We start from the raw sequence: 22,927 nt of genomic DNA on the forward strand, positions 1-22,927 counted from the left end.
TGAGGGAGACGCTAATGCCCTCGGGTGGACTCTGCCACAACTACAGTAACACAGGAATCGAGTGAGATTAGAATCTGACAGAGGATGAAAATACGTCACCATGCGAATCGGAGAGCGAAAGGACAAAGTCCACTTCTTTCCACTGACGCTGAAATCCGTTCTCCGAGTTTGATTCTTTAAGTTTTACGAGACAGTAAAATTCCGAACTGCAGAGAGTTTAAGCTGCCTCGACGGGATTGATCAGAGTCGGAATGGAAATGAACATTGCACAATGAGTAGAAACGTATCGTATTGAATTGTATTGAAGTGTAAAAATACGCAGTTCTCAACTGAAAACAAAGAGCATCAAGGGTGTTAAATTTTATTGGCAGTGGGATTGTTGGCGTGAGCGCTGCGAGCAGGGTTCGAAATTGCGCGGGGAATCCCCATTGGATTTCAAGTCCAACGCCTTAACCACTCGGCCATCGCAGCGATAATGTTCAGCATCGCATCAATGTTCAGCACACACCGTAGCACTGCCCCCGAAGTGAGGGTTTTACTTGATTTATGTTTAGTAATGGAAAAAGTGAATCATTATATCATTATTCCAAAACAAATAGAATAATTGGACAGCTGTGGAATTTGTTTCAACACCGTTAGGTCAGTACGGGATTGTGGAGGGCTAACACTGCCGTCAGTATCATAAATGAAGGAGATTTCCAGTATTGGGGATAAAGATCAGGATCAGAATTTGTTTCATAATGACGAACATATGTCAACATGATATTGTTGTTTTTTATTCTACTCTTCCTGAAATGAATGTTTAAATTGCATTTGCAGACCTTTACCACTGAATAAGCCTAGAAGTAAACATTTAGGGAATATTGCACAAGGTATCTTTGCTCAGGATGCTGTCAATTCAACCCCTGTAGAATGTGTTGAGAATGGGTGGGGGGGGGGTGATAGTCCCTTTCCAATCCGCCTAGACGGCTCTAGACGTAGTTCCCTGTTATTTTCTGCCATTAACGGGGTCGAGGACAGTTATGGTCCCTGACTTTATTTCTGCGAGTGACCTGGTCGGCGACTGTTGTTGCCTTTGTTTTTTCCATGCGACTGAGGGAGTTGAGGGCTGTTATCGTTCCTGACTTTATTTCTGCGAGTGAAGTGTTTGGGTACTTTTATTGTCGCTATTGGGTTTTTTTTGTTGCGGGGGAGGAGGCATTTTGGGGTCTGCGAGATTTGTTTCTTTTCTTTTTTCGAGTCGGCTTGAAGTTTGTCCTTTCATGAAAACCGATGGTCTCCCGGTATTTAATTGCTGTCCGGAGCAGACAAATCTCAGAGTTGTATTGTACATGCGGACTTCGGCAATAAAATTAACCCTTTGAATCTTTATATTCTCCTCACTCGTGTGACTGCAGTTCCACTTACTGTATGAAATACTCGTAACACTGATTTTCTCTTCTCGCTCAGACTGCAGGACAAATTCGATCATATTACAATCACTGCCTCTCAAGCATTCCTGTATGTTAGTCTACCTGTCAAAACACAAAACACCATACAACCCACAATTATCTTTTTCTAATGGGCTCAACCAAAACGTACTCTAAGTCCATTCTGCAGGCATTACACAAATTCACTCTCTGAGTATCCAGCGACAACTAGACTTTCTCAAACTTGCTGCATATTGAGATCCTACAATGGCCACCGTTATATTGCCATTTTCACATGCCTTGTGCATCTCCGCTTGTCATTTGTACTTAACGTCGACTGCTAGAGGACTGTATATAACTCCCATCCTATGATCCTATGTTATCTCTCACTAAGCATTATTGTTATTTTTCCTACAGCACTCTAAATTGCGCTAAATAAAATAAATAAAAATATGGGTAAAATGTGTAGAAGGCATGTTTGGTCTGCCGATGATTCTGAATAATGCAGCCAGTCTTCTTTTGGCACCGTATTGAGAACATGTCCTCGATATTGGCGAGGCGTGCCCATCACTACAGCACTTTGCCCCTTCTTTCGATCCTACGCATTGGAGCCCCGCCCCACACCAGACTGTGACGCAACGACTGACAATGCTGTCCACGTACGCCCACAGAAATGTATTTGATTCTTCGACAGCACTCTAAATCGCATTAATAAACAATTATGACGTCTGCACAGTGACCGTGTCAGCATTTTGGGACCAGGATGGATCCGCTGAGATGTCTTCGCCCAGGAACCTGAAGGTATTCACCCAGAAGACCATAAGACCATAAGACAAAGGAGCAGAAGTCGGCCATTCGGCCTATCAAGGTTGCTCCGCCATTTCATCATGAGCTGATCCAATCTCCCCTTCCCCCGCCTTCTCACCATAACGTTTGATGACCTGACTACTCAGAAACCTATCAATCTCTGCCTTAAATACACCCAACGAGCGGCGTTACAGGGAACGACACTCTTCAAAAAGGGTTTGCACGTTTCACTGCAAACGCAGGATGGGTTGAGATTGTCACTTCCATGTGAATGGTTTCAGCTCGTTATGTTTTCAGACATTCCTGGTATTCGTCTCAGGGTTGGTTTATAATTAGTGATCACATGCGTAGCCACCAAATGGAACACAACCTAGTCGCGGTGTGAAGGCTTGCGTTGCTCAGTACCCAGGAGAACGAAGGTGGCTGTAGTTAGGAGTTAATGTTTTGGCTCTTCGTATGGGGCACTGATGCCAAACAACTCAAATAGAAGAGGGCGGACGGAGAGTGTCCACCGGCCCTACAATTTCGAGGGCTTACCTCAGAGATAACAAGCCGGACTGGTCAAAGAAAACTTCAGTGAAACGAAAATGAGGAGTCCGTCTATATATTAATCGGCCGGTATTTCTGAATCACTACCCGGGACTTGGCAGGCAATTGCGCAAACCGAGATTGTACTGACACGATGAATGAATCCCCGAACGTCGCAGACTGACAGGGATGGAGGGTCTTCATTGCTGCCCCGAAAGGCCAGCGGCGAGACTGGCAATAAGTTATGAATTTAGTCAGCTCCGCCATGGGGACAGGCCTCCGTTGTATCCAGGACATCTTCATGTAGCGGTGACTCAGAGAGGCGGCGACCGTCATTAAGGAATTCATCACCCAGGACGTTCCTCTTCTCACTGTTACCATCAGGAAGGAGGTACAGAAGCCTAAAGCCACACAATCAGCAATTCAGGAACCAATTCTTCCCCTCTGCCATCCAATGTCTAAATGGACATTGAACCTATGAACACTGCATCATTCTTTCATCTCTTTTGCTCTAGTTTTAATTTAACAATTTAATATACATATATTTGTTCTAATTCAATATTTGATTGATTTTTATTTCTTTATTTATCACGTATTGGTTGTACTGCTGCCGTTAATTTAACAGTTTTCTAGATATCTGATACTGATTCTGAAGTAAGTCACATCCGTAAGACAGATGTTGGTGAAGATCAGAACTAAGACTCTCAATGTGGATCAGTAGAAAATGAGTTCAGTGGGAAGATTCCAGCTCGCGAAATCCCAAGCGTTTGGCACAACAATGTGACCGGAGTGAGCAGTTTCGCTTGTCACCTAATTTCTGCCCGCACGTATTCTGAAACCGGTGAAATGTATTAGACAATATACTGTGCAATGAATATTCTATCCTATGAGATATATAAACCAATATTGTATACAAGTTAGAGGCACTTGTGTCCTGGTCGGGAAAAGGGAAGTGGTTAAACTGTTCAAGTTCACTTGCCGGTTTCTTGTGCTTCCACGTTAATGTCTACAGCGCTCATCAGCATGCAGATCTATTGTTTTCCAAAGACTGCTGCGCTGTTTCCATTTTACACGTATTTCCACAACAGAGTGTAACAGCAGCACAGTCTCCCAACTCCTACACTGACCACCTGAGGCCAGGGTGCCGAACACCTTTCCCACAGTCTCTCTGCGCATGAGACGGGTTTCAGCAAACTGTGCCCTTCTCCGACTCTCTCTCTCCCTGCTGATTTGCACACCCCGGTGCTCTAACCCTCACAGAATAAATACTCAGCTGGTTTGACATTCCAAAATGTGACACTTCAAACTTACCTGTCTTGAAAACTATTTCCAATTCCTCCTTCAGTTTTTCAGTTTGATGTATCCAATTATCTCGTGCTTCTATGCAAAACTCGTGAAGCAAATCGCTGATAATATCCAATGACGGGGCTCGTCCGGGATTTGAACACGCCACCTCTCGCATATATTTTTTTCATCCGAAGCGAGAATCATACTACTAGACCAAAAAGCACGCCTTCGCAGATTGCGTCACGACTGTACTCCGAAGCCATTTAAAGTTAATTGGTGGGAAACCCATTGTCCTCTCCGTTCTTGAGAGGAGAGCCTGATGTCGAAACATGTTGGGCCTGTATTCCTTTGAGATTACAAGAGTATTCGTTACTTGATTGAGTCAAAGCAGGAATCTAACGGACCCACTTTAGTGCACTTAAAAATGCGTTTGCCGATGGAAAGGACCCAAACAAGGGACGCTTGTTTAAATCTCAATTCTGAGTATATTTTTCTCGCAGACGATGATGCTTCTGAGCAATTCGCTACCTCGGCGTTGGTGGGCGGTGGACTGTTGGACGCAATATAATTAAAATGATTTCAGACGGGTGTACTGAAGTATTTGTTCCATGAACAGCGGAGACGTTTGATAAATGACACACAATAGGAACTTTATTCAGGACGAATTTTCACACGTCGATGCTATCTGGACTGCTGAGTCCCTCCAGCATGTTGTATGTGTTTCGCAAGTTGGTCTCACATTCTGTTGAGATATTTTGATTATCCTTTTACCGACAAGCATTTTCCATCACGTGACCTTCCAACTCATGTCACGTCACCTTCCAACTTTACTATCTGTATTTACCTCTTTCCGGTGCATCTATGTCAAAACTCACAAGAGGATTCCCCTTCAAACTGCACAATCTATCATCCACATTCCCCCACTCCACGTCGAGTATCATTGCCATCTGCGATGACGTCACCACAGTGCTATTTGGGTAAAAACTGGTATGGAGCTGGAATGAGAGGCAGTGTGCAACTGATGATTCATATCTTGATGACAGTCAAGGGGGAAAGGAGAAGATCGTGAAAGACAACAGGATGGGGATATTTTCTTATTGCCAGAAACTTTCCTTCAACAAAATCGGGTGTAAAATGAAGAAAACAATAGGAGTAAGAACGCCGAATTGTCATAGACGGGTTTGGAAACTATCTCTCCAGTGGAAGCTACGACCTGAACACAAAGTCTTACATCACTAATCTATCCTGGCCATGGTGGTAAACTTGTGGTTAATTCCATTGCTGCAGCCAATAAAAGGATTAATGTGCTTTCAAGTTTCCGGGGATGGGGTCGAAGATTTATTTTCCCAGCTTTCCGCTGCTGTTTAGAAGGAGGCGTTGTCTGTTTTGACAGAGAAACTTAGAACAGAATTAAATGGACTTCGTGCTAGCAGATAGGATTAGTCTAGTTTAGGATTATGTTCAGAGAAGACGAGATGTTTTGAAAGATTCTTCCGACGGTGTTGGCTACTGTTTCAGTCAACATGTCATTCGTTGACGGTGTTAACAAATTTTACACAATTCGTTTCGCATTATCGTTGTTTGAAATACGCTCAACAGAGTTCCACAGTGGGACTGGGCAAGATAGACGACAACACAGCGTACTCTCACCTCAGACTGAACTCTGACATCTCCAACCCTATCGGGCTGTCATCACCCATCGTTCATCCTTGAACAATAGCCATGCTTCCGGATTCCTGTGAGGATACTTTGCGTCTCAATCAGGACCGACCCTGCGTACGTTGCTGATGGAAGGGGAACGTGGGTTAAAACTTCTTTCCCAATAGTTAAGAAGTTCAACTGTTTCCGCTAGTGCGGCCTGACTTGTGAATGTGAAGCACACTTCGCCTTCCAATGGGCAGTTGGAGGAAGCTCTAACGTGATGTTTATGAGCTTGTCTTCCTAGATACATCACAGACAACTGTTACGGATTCAAGCAACAATAAATATATGAGTGAGGCACGGTTTTTTACTACAAACAACACGTTTATTAAACACTGAAAACAAATCCCCCAACAGTAAACAAATCACTAACGTAACCGGAAATCAGCTGCTGTGCGGCAGCTTAAACAGTTCTTAAAGCGATGTTGCAAAAACAGTTCATTAAAGTAGTATTGCAAAAGCTCAAAATGCTCACAGTCCATTTAAGGGAGAGACTTTTTAAGATGATTTAAATTCTCTTTCACTTCGTGTTGTTGCAGTTCTCAGTCGAACTACTTTTCCCACGAAGAATTTACGGAGATGGTAAATGAAACGTCTTAAAGGCACTGACCTTTCCTTTACAACACTGTTCCCAATCCTTTCCGCTATTCACAGGGATTAACATGGGCACAGTCAACGAATTCCTTCTGAATGAGGATCAAACAAGGTCAAACCTGTTTCACCATCGAAATCGACTTTCTTCGATCTTTCAACTCCCGAACTCCAATTTTTACTTTCCACCGATTCTCAACGAGCAGTATTATAAAGAAACTGCTGGCAATGACCTATTAAACTTTCGGCATTATATAGAACTCCGTCTTTCAACTAAACTGCGTCATAACATTAAATCAAGCAGTGGCATGAAGTCAACATGGCAAATCCAGATACGAACTGCCCCTCCTCACAGGGAGGGGTCCTCCTTTTATACTCTGTAAAAATAAATGTCACATGACCTCTACTGGCGTGAAAATGACGTCAGTCCACCATCACAAGACCATTACCTCTAGTCCAGTATAGCTTCAGCCCCTGTCATGTGACAAGGGTACCACTGCATAAACGGAGATTGTCTGTGTTCCAAAGAAATACAGACCGTGAATAACCGACGAGGTGGTGGTGAGGTTAAAGCGATGGACTGGGAATCCATTCTGCTTTGGAAACGTGCATCCTTAATACCATTCTTGTCGTCAGCCGTTTGTTTTGTGGGACCATCTCTTGCATTTTCACTTAAACCTCTTCAAACTTATCATTCAAATTCAGCTTCAAATTTACTGTCATTCAACCATAAACATCTAAACATCCAAACGAGTTAACTAATTATCTGGAACCAAGCTGTGAAACACAAAATCTATATCACATAAAATGTTGTTAACACAATTATATTATCAGAGATTTGTATATATTCTGGAGACGTACACGATGGCAAGCATACATATACAGTAGAACATATAGTTAAATATATATGAATATTTCTACAGACTTTCCCATAAGTAATGATTAACGGATGCCAACTGGGTGTTCAGAAGTCTGTAAGGGCGAGGAATATGTTATTCAACCCAACAGTCCTTGATCTTATCCCGTGGTACGTTCCGCCTGACGGTATGAGGTCGATGATGTTGTGGTTCAGCAGAACTAATGGGAGTTGCCTTTGATAATGTTGAGGTCTCTGTGAACGCAGCGCTTCTGTGAAGTGGACGAAGGGGCCCTGATGATTCTCTCAGCGGTTCTCACACTCCATTACCATATACAGATGTTTAGCAATTCCCGTGTGAGACGGTTATGCAGCTGGTAAGGACACTGCCGACTGTGTTCCGCTTATATCTGTTTGGAATGGATGCAGGAAGTCTTTCTTGCCTCAGTCTCCCTTGGAACTCGATGCAATTCTCTGCCCTGGTGACTAAACAAGTAGTTTTGAGGAACCATGTGAGATCATTTGTGATGTGCACTCCAGAAAACTCGGCGTTCCTGACTCTCTGCAGCAAGGAGCGGTAGCTGTGCAGAAAGTAATGGTCCGGCAGTTTTCTCCTTTTGCTCCACACAGAGTTCGAGGGAACACGTTTTCAGGCCGTGGGGATTCGCCACCGTCTTTTGCATGAATACCGCAAGGTAGCTAATTTTCTGTAATCTGCATCGGGTCCATGGACTCGCCGCTGCTTTGTCTCACTCCTTAGAAGTTGTGTTTGCCTCGCGAGTAAATACAGATTAAAAAAACAAAAATCACTCTCACCTCCTCTGGCTCCAGGCAAAGAACATCATTCTGATCTTCCGGCCGACCAAGGTTGTCCCCTGCAATCCTTCTGCTCCGACCATATCGGCAGATGCACTTAGGATTCTCCTTTAGCTCGAGCAAACTCACACCTTCTGAGTCAACAAGAAGGGTTTTGTCATCCTGATTTCTTTGTCTTGAATTTCTCATCCTCCTGAGAGGCGTGTTCTGGTCCGGTATTTTACCGTTTAGCACCTGAAATCAGCTATATCGCTTCCAGTATAATAAGCATACAACAATGACAAGTTTAGTGTTGATGTTGATGAAGGAATGTTGCTGATTACTTCACTCCTCCTATTTGAAACGAACTTCAGTCAATAATACCAGCGGAAGCGAATCATTGATTGAAGAGAGATGATGCGTATACATCGCGCAGAAAGCAACACAACAGTATTCCTTCAGATTCTCCTCTAAATGTATCATTTTACACACAATTTAGCAAATCTAATTGTCATGGCCTGTCCATATGGAATGTACTGATCTCCCTTGTTTAACTAATCTGTGAATGTACCGTCCGAATGCTCACTAACTTTTCAGATGAGGCCAGATAAGACATCTTGAACCGAAGCGTGCACAATCCACTCCACATGCTGTCCAGGTCGCTCATTTCATCCATTGTTTGAGGCTGAAGATTTTAGTGTTGGTGGTAATTGTATCTCTCGAAATTCAGATACAGGCTTTCCGGAAGTAAATGTAAAGTGAAATTATAGTTTCCTGTTACAGGAGCTCAGCGGGTCCGAGAGTATCTCTGCAGGGGAAAGGGTAGACATTGTAGTCATTAATGTCTGAAACTCTTCCTCAAGCGGAAGGCGATCAGGTTCTGGAGAACACGATGAGAATGTGCGCTGCGAGCCCAAACCTCATCAGCCCAAAGGAGTCGCGTCTGGAATTTTATGGGACCAAGTGAGAGAAATATGGGTTCGGAGACGATGGACAGAATAACCTTAAGTACATCTTAAACATACCACTGTTTTGCCACTGACAATCAATCAGAAACCTCTAAAGTTTTGAGAGTGAGGACTGAGTGTGCACAGCAACAGGCACAGATAATCGAATGGATACACAGAAATATGTCATAACAACGGCCTCGGTCAGTGTGGGAATTAAGCAATGCTGAATTGGACGGGAGAATTAGGCCCATCGGGAATACATGGAGACAAGCAATATTTAGTTTCCCTTGTCGCTCTGTTCAAATTCTGAGTGAATATCTAACACTGATGAAGCGCGTCGAAGAGCCACTTGCCAAGCCAGCTTAGAAGCATCGAAACATGGAAAGCCTACAGAGCAAAACAAACCCTTCGGGCCACAAATCTGTGCCGAATATGTCCTTACTTTAGAAATTACCTGGGGTTACCTCTATTTTTCTCAGCTCCATGTCCCTATCTAGGAGTCTCTTAAAAGACCCAATTCTATCCGCCTCTACCACCGTCGCCGGCAGCCCATTCGCGCGTTCACCACTCTGCATAAAAAACAATATCGCTGACCTCTCCTTTGTACCTACCTCCAGGCACCTTTCAACAGCACCCTTTTGTGTTAGCCATTTCAGCCCTGGAAAAAGATCAGACTATCCACATGATAATTGCCTCTCATCATCTCATACACCCCCATCAGGTCACCATTCAACCTCCGTCGATCGAAGGAGAGAAGGCCGAATTCACTGAGCCTAATCTCATAAGACATGGACCCCAATCCAGACAACATCTGCACCTCTGCACACTTTCTATGGCTTCCACATCTTTCCTGTAGTGAGGCGACCAGAATTGAGCACAGTACTCTACGTGGACACTGACCAGGGTCCTATATAGCTGCAACATTACCTCCCGGCTCCTAATCTCTATCCCACGGTTGATGAAGGCCTTCTTAACCACAGAGTCAACATGCGTAGCAGCTTTCAGTGTCCTCTGGACTCGGACCCAAAACTCTCTCTGATTCTCCACATTGCCAAGAGTCTTACCATTACAACTATATTCTGTCATCATATTTGACCTAGCATAATGACCCACCTTAAACTTATCAGGGTGGACTCCGTCTGCTACTTCTTAGGCCAGTTTTGCATCCTATCAATGTCCCGCTGTAACCTCTGACAGCCCTCCGCACTATCTTCAACACCCCAAGCATTGTGTCATCAGCAAATTTACTAACCCATCCCACCACTTCCTCATCCAGGTCATTTATTTAAAAAAAAACGAAGAGTAAGGGCCCTAGAAAAGATCCCTAAGAAACAAACAATGTAGAATATGGCCCGTTTACAACCACTGTTTGACTTCCGTGGGCAAGCCAATTCGGAATACATTACGCAACGTCCGATGGAATCCCATGCCTTCTTACTTTCTGAAGGAGGCTTTCATGGGGAACCTTATCAAATGCCTTACTGAGATCCATATATATAACATGCTGTGCTCCACCTTCAGCACCTCTTTTGGTACATCCTCTAAGAATTCAGTCAGGCGAGTAAGGCAGGACCTGCAGTTTACACAGCCATGCTGTCTATCCCTAAGGGTATTATGTCTCTCCAAATTCGCAGACATCTTGCCACTCCGGATCTTTTCTAGCAACTTGCTCACTACAGAGATACCTGAAATATGAATTAATATTTTAACCGACCCTACCTTACCAGCTGAGCGCTTTCAGTCATTTTTGTTATTATTTCGATTTCCAGTATCATTCTAATTTCTTTTTCAAAAAATCGACGACATTTTCGGATAGAACACAGTTCCAGATAGAGAAAGTTAATCTATTGCTTTGAAATTCCTTTAAAGGTCAGCGTACATTCATCATCAGTGTCAGTATATGTCCCTACATACTGCACTGAGATTTAGTTTGCTGAGTAGCGGACCAGATGGTGGACGGGGAAGGACGCGGATGGTCACGGGGTCTCGGGAGGTGAACAGGGATAAAGATGGAGATATGCAAGGACAAAGAGGGAGCAGTCCGGTGCTGGAGACTGAGTTGAAAAAGAAACATAAAACACACACGACTCCGCCATGTTCCAGTCCGATCATGTTCCCCTCAGAGTGAAACTCAGAAACCGAATCTGTGGTACCGGCGTGGCAGAAGAAATAAGCAGGGCATTTATAGTGGAATCGAGGGCATTATGACAGACATTGGGAGTGAAACACCGTGACCATCACTATGTGGAATAATGATTAACAGCGGAGAGGGTGCAGGGTGGAGAAACGGGAGCGGATCCATCCTGAATGGACAAACCAGCGTACAACGATCCTCCCATCACGAAATTGGAAAACGAGACGTAACGGAGGGAATGAAAAACAAAACGGGCGGGACATCAGTGGATTGTCCCCGACACTTCCCGAGTTCGACCGAGCGTTCATCTGATTGAATTAAAGCTGGAGCGCGTCGTACATATTTGAGAAGAATCTGATGAAGAGAAAATTCCACCTTCACAGAGTAGACAGCCAGTGAAATATATCACCAGTAACTACATGCGTATGTCAGAGCGCTAAGCTGTTGGCCTTGGTTCTACATATCGGAAAGCTGATAGCTTAAGGGGGGAAATGGCGATTGATTTAATTCTACTGCTCAAACTAGCTGGTCTCACTAGAATTTAACGAAATTGGTTAACAGTCTCAGTGGGTATTTCACCGCGTTCTTCAGCTCCTCTCTAAATTTTCTCTGAGTCACGGCGTAAATACATGTGTTGGTGCAGGAGCTGAGGATCTGCAGCATCGTCGCTGTGGAGTCTGCGATATAAATCGGATCCCTGTACGAGTAGAAAGGGATATTTGCAGCCCGTCGGTAGTAATCAAAAACCAACCGTGGCAACCACAGAAATATGAAACTACCGGTTATACTGAATAGTAAAACGACCAATTTCCTTCGGTTCTCCATCTCCGGGTCCTTGTCATTCTTTCCGTTACTGCGGCCCCGGAGCCCCATCCGGACTTTATTTGCGGAAAAAATCCGTCTGACTGTCAGAACATTGAATAATAAAATCAGAACCAATGGGAGACAAGGCATGAAAATGCGAGTAATCATCACAACTGCGGCCCAGGAGGGAGACGTATAGAAGCTCTTTGTGGACGAACAGCCATAGGAAACTCCATTAATTCTCATCGAAGGCTCTATTGTAAAGTAGTAAGGGATACTTTCTAAACAGCCCAGAACACTCACTGTCGCGATAACCACAGCCGCTGTTCTTTCGGTGCAATATTTTGTTTTCAGCTTTTCACAACAAATTGCCACAAATCTGTCACAGGTGAACGCGACTGTCATCCAGACAGAGACCCCGGTGCTTGCTATAAGCAGGCAACGAAAAACCCTACAAACGGGAGTCAAATAGAGGAAGGAAAAACTAAAGTATATGAGAACAGTCCAGTTCAGCAGAGGGTCAGAGATAACGACCAGGAGATCGGCCGCTGCCATTCCCAGCAGGTAGCGAGTGATGCATTTGGAGAGACCGCACTTTCCCCGGGACAGGATAACAATCGCCACCAGGTTAACTGCAAGAGAGAGGGAGGGAAACAGAGAAATTACTGACTCGTCACTGAAATAGAGCCGCAGTGTGACAGAATCAGATTAGATCTTGTTCTTTTTTTGCCTCAAAGAGTGAATACCGGACACTGAACATATGAAGCGACTGGCAGTGCGCATTATCGGAGTGTCAGAGAACTTGCCGAAAATTTTGTAAATGAGTTAAACCTGGGTGAATTCCCAAACCGACCAGCGGACAGCGGCAGCAGTGAAAGATGGACGTTAAATATCCGCATCACTGGCTCCGAGCAGCACGGGAATGAAATGAAATCCACATCGGCGGTTCCCTCTGCTCACATTCCAGAAATAAATGAGCCCTTCGCCTTGTTCCGTTACCCAGTCATGCAATTCCTATGGGCAGAACAGAAGGACGGCTGGTTCCCACAGACGCAGCACAGCCCGGTGTCCTCCTGTGCAGACATTTCGATTCACAATTATCACATGACATCGAGACAGCGGAGAGGATTTCAGTCAAAGGCAGCATCTCGGCTCCAATATGGAGCGCTGCCTGCTACGAACGCAATGGGATTAATATTGTCAGCGCCTTCCGCCCATGACGGAAAAGCGGGGACTGGACAGGTGGCTGTGGAAGCAGAGCGAGAGAAACACTTCAGAACACCGGAATTAACTCGCAGTATCTGTCGTTTGCAGGTGTGACAGCGGCTTACCGGGAATCCCAACGACTGAAATAACAGGGTAGTAAATGTCTTCTATCCGCCAGATTACTGGATATCCCATTTGAGTGACACAGTGAACGCGATTGCTCTGAATTCCACAGCTCGGCAAGACACTCTGGGCTGACGTACTGCAACAGCCTCTGATTTATACAGGGGATCGATCTCCAGTGACAAGGTCCCACCTCCCACCATTGTTATTGAACAAACAAATTACATCACCGGCAGTGTCTCAGGAGCAAATACTGTAGGCATGTAACACAAACACGTCAGTATCATTGGCATTACCTCAGTCAGATCCCTCTGTGTAATTTGACCAAAATGTGTAATGAGACCAATAAGTGAACAATGAGAACTCTGCTCACAACAATCCACACTTATAGTGACAGAGGTCAGGACTGTTCCCATTTTCAATCTTGAAACTTTCACTGTGGTTTTAATTCCACAAGCATTCCGGAATCGAGGTTTCCAGCATTTTCTGCACTTTTCACTGTTACGCCTGCTGGTTTATCTACAAATAGATCCGCATTCCCCTCAGTGTGTTCTGGGTGCAGGGACACATGAAAACCCCTCCCACTCTCCTCCTGCAGACTTACATTTGATTTATTACACAGCAGCTCCACTTTGTCCGCTCAGTCACAAAACCCGCCCCACCCCGACCCACTATGTGCCTTCAGATATAAAACATCCCCGCTGTGTACAGAGACACCCTGTCCAGTTCCCCCTCAGACACCAAACCCACCCCACACCGTCCCACTATGTCATCAGATATAAAATATACACGTTCTGTACAGAGACACCCTGTCCAGTTCCCCATCAGACACCAAACCCACCCCACCCCGTCCCACTATGTGTCATCAGATATAAAATATACCCGCTCTGTACAGAGACACACTGTCCAGTTCCCCATCAGACACCAAACCCACCCCACCCCGTCCCACTATGTGTCATCAGATATAAAACATCCCCGGTGTGTACAGAGACACCCTGTCCAGTTCTCCATCAGACACCAAACCCACCCCACCCCGTCCCACTATGTGTCATCAGATATAAAATATCCCCGCTGTCTACAGACACCCTGTCCAGTTCCCCATCAGACACCAAACCCTCCCCACCCCGTCCCACTATGTCATCAGATATAAAATATACACGTTCTGTACAGAGACACCCTGTCCAGTTCCCCATCAGACACCAAACCCACCCCACCCCGTCCCACTATGTGTCATCAGATATAAAATATACCCGCTCTGTACAGAGACACACTGTCCAGTTCCCCATCAGACACCAAACCCACCCCACCCCGTCCCACTATGTGTCATCAGATATAAAACGTACCCGGTGTGTACAGAGACACCCTGTCCAGTTCCCCATCAGACATCAAACCCTCCTCACCCCGTCCCACTATGTGTCATCTGACATAAAACATACCCGCTGTGTACAGAGACACCCTGTCCAGTTCCCCATCAGACATCAAACCCTCCTCACCCCGTCCCACTATGTGTCATCAGATATAAAACATCCCCGGTGTGTACAGAGACACCCTGTCCAGTTCTCCATCAGACACCAAACCCACCCCACCCCGTCCCACTATGTGTCATCAGATATAAAATATCCCCGCTGTCTACAGACACCCTGTCCAGTTCCCCATCAGACACCAAACCCTCCCCACCCCGTCCCACTATGTGTCATCAGATATAAAACATACCCGCTCTGGACAGAGACACACTGTCCAGTTCTCCATCAGACACCAAACCCACCCCACCCCGTCCCACTATGTGTCATCAGATATAAAACAAACACGGTGTGTACAGAGACACCCTGTCCAGTTCCCCATCAGACACCAAACCCTCCCCACTCCGTCCCACTATGTGCCATCAGATGTAAACCACACCCGGTGTGTACAGAGACACCCTGTCCAGTTCCCCATCAGATACCAAACCCTCCCCACCCCGTCCCACTATGTGTCATCAGATATAAAACAAACACGGTGTGTACAGAGACACCCTGTCCAGTTCCCCATCAGACACCAAACTCTCCCCACTCCGTCCCACTATGTGCCATCAGATATAAAACATACCAGCTTTGTTGAGAGACACCTTGTCCAGTTCCCCATCAGACACCAAACCCTCCCCACTCCGTCCCACTATGTGCCATCAGATGTAAACCACACCCGGTGTGTACAGAGACACCCTGTCCAGTTCCCCATCAGATACCAAACCCTCCCCACCCCGTCCCACTATGTGTCATCAGATATAAAACAAACACGGTGTGTACAGAGACACCCTGTCCAGTTCCCCATCAGACACCAAACTCTCCCCACTCCGTCCCACTATGTGCCATCAGATATAAAACATACCAGCTTTGTTGAGAGACACCTTGTCCAGTTCTCGAACAGACCTGGAGGACATCGATGTTTTCGTCATTGTGATCAGCTTCTCCATGATTAGTATTATATCTGATATCTTGAAGTCCAGATCTGTCCATGTAGACCCCCCCCCCCCATCTCTTAAACTGTCTTCTTTGTTGAATCTACCTGAGGAACAGTGAGAGGCTGAAATACTGTGGCGTTCAGTTAGCTGTAGGAATATAATGGGCGGATAAGTCCATTGACTGTGGGTTAAAAACGCAACCATCAACATGTATGTCTCTGGTGAGAATACAGGCATCATTGAAAAGAATATTCTCTGCCATGTATAGATTCCACTCGGTACACAGAGGTCTTCATCTGCTGCTTTAACATAAAAATACCCGTGTCCTTGTCATTCCCTCCGAGGTGCCCTTGTAGAAATAAATGCAGGATCGCCAGGTAAGGTCACATCATCAGATAAGGTCATATCAGAAACCATTATACACACACACACACACACACACACACACACACACACACACACACACACACACACACTTCCTCCAGCTCTCTTTTGCAAACACACGGCACACAAGCACATTTTCCCTCTCTCTCTCACACACACACTGTCCCCCCCTCTCTCTCTCTCTCTCTCTCTCTCTCACACACACACACACACACACACACACACACACACACACACTTTCTTACCGGCAAATTTACACTAGTGCATGTGTTAAATTTATTGCCTCATACCCTGTCCGTTCCTTTCACTTCCTGCACTGAACCAGTGAAATAGGGTATCTTACAATTGATCTTATCATCGATAAAGGGAGAGAAGAAACAGAAGAGATCTTTCAGCAGCCGCAGTACCACGTTGTAGAAACTAGAGGGCAAAATGAATAGGGAGTAGGGAGATATCGCGTAATTACTCAGTCCACCAGACCGCTGATCATGCAGTAGGCTTCAAGCCGAAAAGGAAGAGAGACTTCATATCCATTTTAAATGAAATGAAGAACTAGTGAGAGAGACCGACAGCAGTGCAGAGACAAACAACCAACGGGAGACATTCAGTCGAATAGCATGAGAGTGTGGGTTTAAATCTCCACTGAATTGTCGCCGGTATAATGTTAAAAGGTGGCTCATTTTGCACCCACCTGTCTCCGGTGCAAGGTGACAGTGCGGGGTTCATTTTTGCAGATATCATTCCCTGGAGGAATTTGAGAGTGTGGGTTGCTGTATCTGTCAGTCTCTGGTTTAGTGCGAGAGAATGCATTTTATTCTGTATCTCTCAGTCTCTGCTACAGTGTAAGAGTGTGGGTTTCATTCTGCATCTGTCAGTATCCGTTACAGTGTGAGAGTGTGGGTTCATTCTGTATCTGTCAGTCACTGCTACAGTGTGAGAGTGTGGGTTTCATTCTGTATCTCTCAGTCTCTGCTACAGTGTGAGAGTGTGGGTTCATTCTGTATCTGTCAGTCTCTGCTACAGTGTGAGAGTGTGGGTTCATTCTGTATCAGTCAGTCTCTGTTACAGTGTGAGAGTGTGGGTTTCATTCTGTATCTGTCAGTCTTTGTTACAGTGTGAGAGTTTGGGTTTCATTTTGTGTCTGTCAGTCTGTTGCAGTGTGAGAGTGTGGGCTTCATTCTGTATCTGTCAGTCTCTGTTACAGTGTGAGAGTGTGGGTTTCATTCTGTATCTGTCAGTCTTTGTTACAGTGTGAGAGTTTGGGTTTCATTTTGTGTCTGTCAGTCTCTGCTCGAGTATTACGTCTGTCGTCTCACTCCTGTACCTGTGAGTCTCTGATTCAGTCCGGTCGGGTGAATTTTCCTCTTTTTTTTTCCCGCTGTTCCTCCAATTCAGGAAATACTCTGTAAATCGACTCTGTATTCCCTGAGCTATTTTTAGAAGAAGAGCCTCTTGCAGTTGGTTTACGTTAAAATTTTGAGAGTCAGTGCACTGATGAATGATGACGGTTGTATGGAGCAGTACACGTATGCGTAATAGAGTCTTATGGCAGACAGACTGTTCGGCCCAAGATCATTCTGCATGCGATTCGTTATTAAACTACATAGGGCCAACCGAACAGAATCTGATCCGCATATTTCTATGGTTTGGTAAAACAATCTCTGAAATGTTGAAATGAAATAAGAAAAATAAATATTTTAATTATGTTAATAAAATAAGTGCACAACTAAATTAACAAATTAATTGAAATAAAGCCCACAGGCGCTGCGAGTTTCCCGTTGGAGCAGCATTTATATGCATTTCTCTCATCACATTCTACTGGGGTTGTGTTGCGAGCATCCTGAGCAGCTGCATCACTGCCTGGTTCGGAAATTGCACCATCTCGGATCGCAGGATCCTGCAGCGGATAGTGAGGTCAGATGAGAAGATCATCGTGGTCTCTCTTACGCCATTTCGCATATTTACACTGCGCTCTGGTTCCAGAAAGCAACCAGCATTGTGAAGGACACCACGCACCCGTCATAGAAACTCCTCTCCTTCCTGCCATCTGAGAAAAGGTATTGAAGCATTCGGGCTCTCACGACCAGACTATGTTACAGTTTCTTCCCCGCAAACTATCAGACATTTCAGTAGCCAGAGTCTGGACTGACACTAATTTACTGCTCTCTCATGTGCCTATTGTCTTGTTTATTATTTATTGTAATGCCTGCACTGTTTTGTGCAGTTTATACAGCCCTGGGTAGGTCTGTAATCTAGTGTAGTTTTATTCTGTGTTGTTTTTTTCTTTTACATAGTACAGTCTAGTTTTTGTACCGTTTCATGTAACACCATGGTCCTGAAAACAGTTGCCTCGTTTTTACCATGAACTGTACCAGCAGTAATGGTCGAACTGACAATAAAATGTGACTTGACTGGACTTGACTTGAACAGTTCTAAATTACGCCCTTCACCGTGTATTCTGCACCCTTATATTTCACTATTCTGTCACATATTCCTCAATGTGCACCTGTCCATGAATTAACTAGAGTTATTTTCCAGTCACAAATAATATAATATTCATTTCGGTTTTCTCATGACAGCCTCAGACTGCTCTGCAATATGCAATGCTTTTTTCATTGATACAATTGTGACAGCCTTGTTCTGTGCTGCACTGAGAGAGTTTGTGAGTCTGAATGCGAGGGAAGCTCAGTTTCACATTTTGAATCACCCAAAGCTGCTCACTGCAGCACGCGGTTGATGGAAGAATCCTGAGAAATTTGGCGGCACTGATTACGTCACTGATTATGTCACTGCGCAGCTGGGAATATTCCCCTCGTCAGGGACATGATGCGCGGAAGAGTTACTCCGGTGTTGCATTATACACTGTCCGATATTACAGCCATCAGTGCAGAAGAACGAGATGAATGGGGTGAATGGACCTAAGATGCTGAACAGACTGATATCACAATGTGAACTCATCACCTGGAGATGTTGGGATCATGGAACAGCAGAGAACTGGAACATACCCTGCGCTCAACAAGATACCGAATGAGACTGAACTCTGTTGACTGTACATAGCCCATCTCCGTTCATTCACTGTCTGTACATCTGCTAAGCCAACAACGTCGTAAACAACAATATATTACCGACTGCCACACTTGAGAAATTTTCCTGGCACCCACCATTATCTGTGGGAAAAAAACACAAACTTGTCCGGCGCATCTCCTCTAAGCTACTCTCCTCTCGCGTTAAACACAAACCATCACTGACTTGATATTTCTACCTTGGCCACAATAATTCTCCTTCTAGGCCTCTCATAACATTTTCAGGTTCTGCCGGATCTTCCCCACAGCCTCCATGCTCAGGAAGGGGAGGTCGACGGAACATCCAACAGTCCTCTCGTTGACGGACCGGAAGTGGAAGGAGTGAGCAGTTTCAATTTCATTCGTGTTAACCTCTTTGAGGATCCATTCCCGGCACAATATATTGATACAGTCTCAAAGCGAGCACGACTGCGGCTGTAGTTTATTCAGAGTTTGAGAGGAATCGGTCTGTCACGCAGGACTCTCGCACATTTCGACAGATGTACCGTGGAGAGCATTCTAACTGAAAGCATCACCGTCCGCCATGGAGGGGCGCTGCACAGGATCAGAACAGTCTGCTGAAAGATGTTTTCTCGGTAGGCTGCATCACAGGCGCTAGCCTCCCACGCACACAAGATACCGTCAAAAAACTGATGGATGCCTCAAAATGCTGAGTCCATCAGAAAAGAGCTCACCCCACCCCCTCGCTCGCCTAGAGGGCACAGGGGCCCGACCACACACACACAGCGTTTCAGGAGCAGCTTCTGCCCATCCGCAATCAGATTTGTGAATGGAGATCGATCCGCTGATGAAATCTTTCTCTGGATTTTTCTATTTCGTTCTTCACGATATATTTCATTTATTTCTGCAGATACTGTAGTTAGAATAATTTATAACTGTGTTATTCTGTAATGGAATGCATGGTTACCGCATACGACAAAAGCACGTGACACGCATACGGCTCCTGTCTGACTGCAGCTGAGACAGACGGAATGACCTGAATGACGGGACCTTTGATGACGCTGTTTCTTTCTTGAGGAGGAGCATCCTGTAGATACTGCTCACTCCGAGAAGCGATGTGCTTGTGATGCGATGGACTGCTTCGTTGAGAGAGTGGGGAGTGAGGGTCGTCGGACACTCGAAGCCCAGAGGCAGAAACAGGAATATGTTGGAGCAGGGCTGGGCACATCTGGGCTGTGGGTCCCAATTCAGGTCCCGTCAATTTAGGATGGATGTGGACGTATCCGTCATGCAGCCGAGAATATTCCTGGGGATATTTCCAACGCTAAGGAACCTCAGACGCAGGTAAGACCGGAAAAGCTGTTATTACTCGTCCTGGAGCAGAGAAGCGAAGAAATGTACAAAAGCTGTGGTAAATCTAGTCAAGAGAAAGGAAGAGCTTACGAAAGGTTTAAAAAACTGGGTAATGATAGAGAGCTGGAAGATTATAACGTTAGCAGGAAGGAGCTCAAGAACGAAATTAGGAGAGCCGGAAGGGGCCATGAGAAGGCCTTGATGGACAGGATTAAGGAAAACCCCAAGGCCTTCTACAAGTATGTGAAGAGTAAAAGAAATGAGAGAATAGAACCATTCAAGTGTGACAGTTGAAAAGAGCGTATAGAACCGGGGGAGATAGCGGAGGTACTTAATGAGTACATTGTTTCAGTATTCACTACGGAGAAAGGATCTTGACGATTGTAGGGATAAGCTACAGCGGACTGAAAAGCCTGAGCATGTAAATATTATGGAAAAAGATGTGCTGGAGCATTTGGAAAGCATCAAGTTGGATGTCAGCTGGACTTGTTCCAAGCCTACAGCAGCAACGATCCCCAAATCATCCAACACGACATCGACGATTGCATAGTTGCTGCTTCCCGCACTCGTGCAGAACTCGTCGAATTATTCAAGTTTGCCTCCGACTTCCACCCTGCCCTCAAACTTACCTGGTCCATTTCCGACTCCTCTCTTCCCTTTCTCCATCTCTGCCTTCATCTCCGGAGACAGTCTATCCACTGGTATATTTAATAAACCTACAGACTCACAGCTGTCCGGACGGTACCTCATGCCACCCCTTCTTTCAGCTCCTCCGTCCCCTCTGTATCTGCTCTCAGGCTGAGGCTTTTCATTCCAGAGCAATTGACATGTCCTCCTTCTTCAAAGAAAGCTGCTTCCTCTCCCCCAACATGAACGCTGCCTCACCCGCATCTCTTCCATTTCACACACATCTGCCCTTACACCATCCTCCCGCCGCCCCATCACGGATAGTGTCCCTCTTGTCCTCACTTACCACAACACAATGCACATTCTGCACATAATTGTACATAACTTCCACCACCTCCAACGGGATCCCACGACCGAGCACATCTTCCCGTCCTCATGCAACTCCCGACCATTTCTGCTTTCTGCAGGGTGACTCCCTGTGTGACTCTCTTGTCCCTCCCCACTGATCTTCCTCTTGGCACTTATCATGGTAACTGGAACAAGCACAACATCTGCTCTTACACCCCCTCCCTCAGACCCCAAACAGTCCTTCCGGGTGTGGCGACACCTCACCTGCGGGTCTGTTGGGGTCATCTACTGTATCCGGTCGTTGAGAGCTCCTATATATATGTGAGACACAACGTAGATCGGAAGGCCCCTCCCGCTCGTCGAGCACCTGCCACGAAAAGCGATGGCCTCCCCTTTCGATTCTACTCCCCGTTCCCATTCTGACATGTCAGTCCGCGGCCTCCTCTACTGCCAAGGCGGCGACACACAGGTTCGAGTACTGACACCTTGTATTCCGTCAGGGTAGCCTCAAATATTATATAATATTATATCGATTTCACTAACGACTGGTCATTGCTCACACTCACTCCCACAATTTCTTCACCATTCGGCATTCATGTCTCCCTTTCACAACTTCTTACCTGATTATCTCCACAACCTATATATAAATAACAATACCTCATTTCCTGAAATAATGGAAAGGCTGAACTGCTGGGAACAACAACGTTTCCAGGAAGTTCAATTTATTTAAGCGCTTGTAGAGCAGGTGTGAATTTATTTTCTGAATGTCAAAATTAATTGACCCTTTCGACTGAGCGGTAAAGACTTCTAAAATTTTTCAAAACAAAATTAGCGGGGGAGATCAAAATAACTTCCAACTGCTCTCTGAATCTGGTCTGTGTCACATCGTAGATAAAAGTATTTGCGCAGCTGCTGAAGTTCTGAATCACAGAACCCGCAAGCTGTGCCTGATAAAGCCGAATGGACGTTTCCAGGTCGATGCAGAGGCATTGCATGAGAATAAAGACCAGAGTGGTTGTCGCCCAACAGAGAAGGAAACTCACCGACAGGCTGAAGAGCAGAATGATGGATTGTCTTCGACTCTCCATCTCCGGATCTCGCTGTTTCCCGGAATTTCCCCGTCCCATCAGTCCCCTGCGGACTCTGCTCGCCGCCAATATCTGTCTGACGGTCAGAGCATTGAGGGTCAAAATGAGGATGAAAGGAAGTAGCGGATTCAATAGACGGTCCACCCAATAAAACCCCTCAAACGGTCCCGTGAAAGGAAGTGCAGGCCTGTTGGTACAGACCCAGTTACCATTTACCAACAAAGTTGCTCCATTCATATAGAGGAAATAAAATGGGATGTTTTTTAAACAGAAACCGACAGATATTGCAACAATCACCAGTCCTGCAACTCTGGGGATGCAGTATTTAGTTTTAAATTTAGCGCAGCAAATGGCCACAAAGCGATCGAAAGTGAAAGCGGCAGTAAACCACACGGAACAGTCAACGGTCACGTGACACATGACGTAGTGGACAAGCCAGAACGGAGCGTGGTCCAGGATTCCGAAATGAAATCCGT

General features: G+C 45.5%; 1 non-coding gene across 1 annotated transcript; it reads right to left on the reverse strand.

Moving 5' to 3' along the window:
- Positions 1-389: 389 nt before the first annotated feature.
- trnas-uga (transfer RNA serine (anticodon UGA)) lies at positions 390-471 on the reverse strand. The gene has a single exon. It is a non-coding gene; the product is annotated as a tRNA-Ser (tRNA).
- Positions 472-22,927: the final 22,456 nt, after the last annotated feature.

This window comes from Hypanus sabinus, unplaced genomic scaffold (genome assembly GCF_030144855.1).
Source record: "Hypanus sabinus isolate sHypSab1 unplaced genomic scaffold, sHypSab1.hap1 scaffold_780, whole genome shotgun sequence".
Taxonomy (NCBI): domain Eukaryota; kingdom Metazoa; phylum Chordata; class Chondrichthyes; order Myliobatiformes; family Dasyatidae; genus Hypanus; species Hypanus sabinus.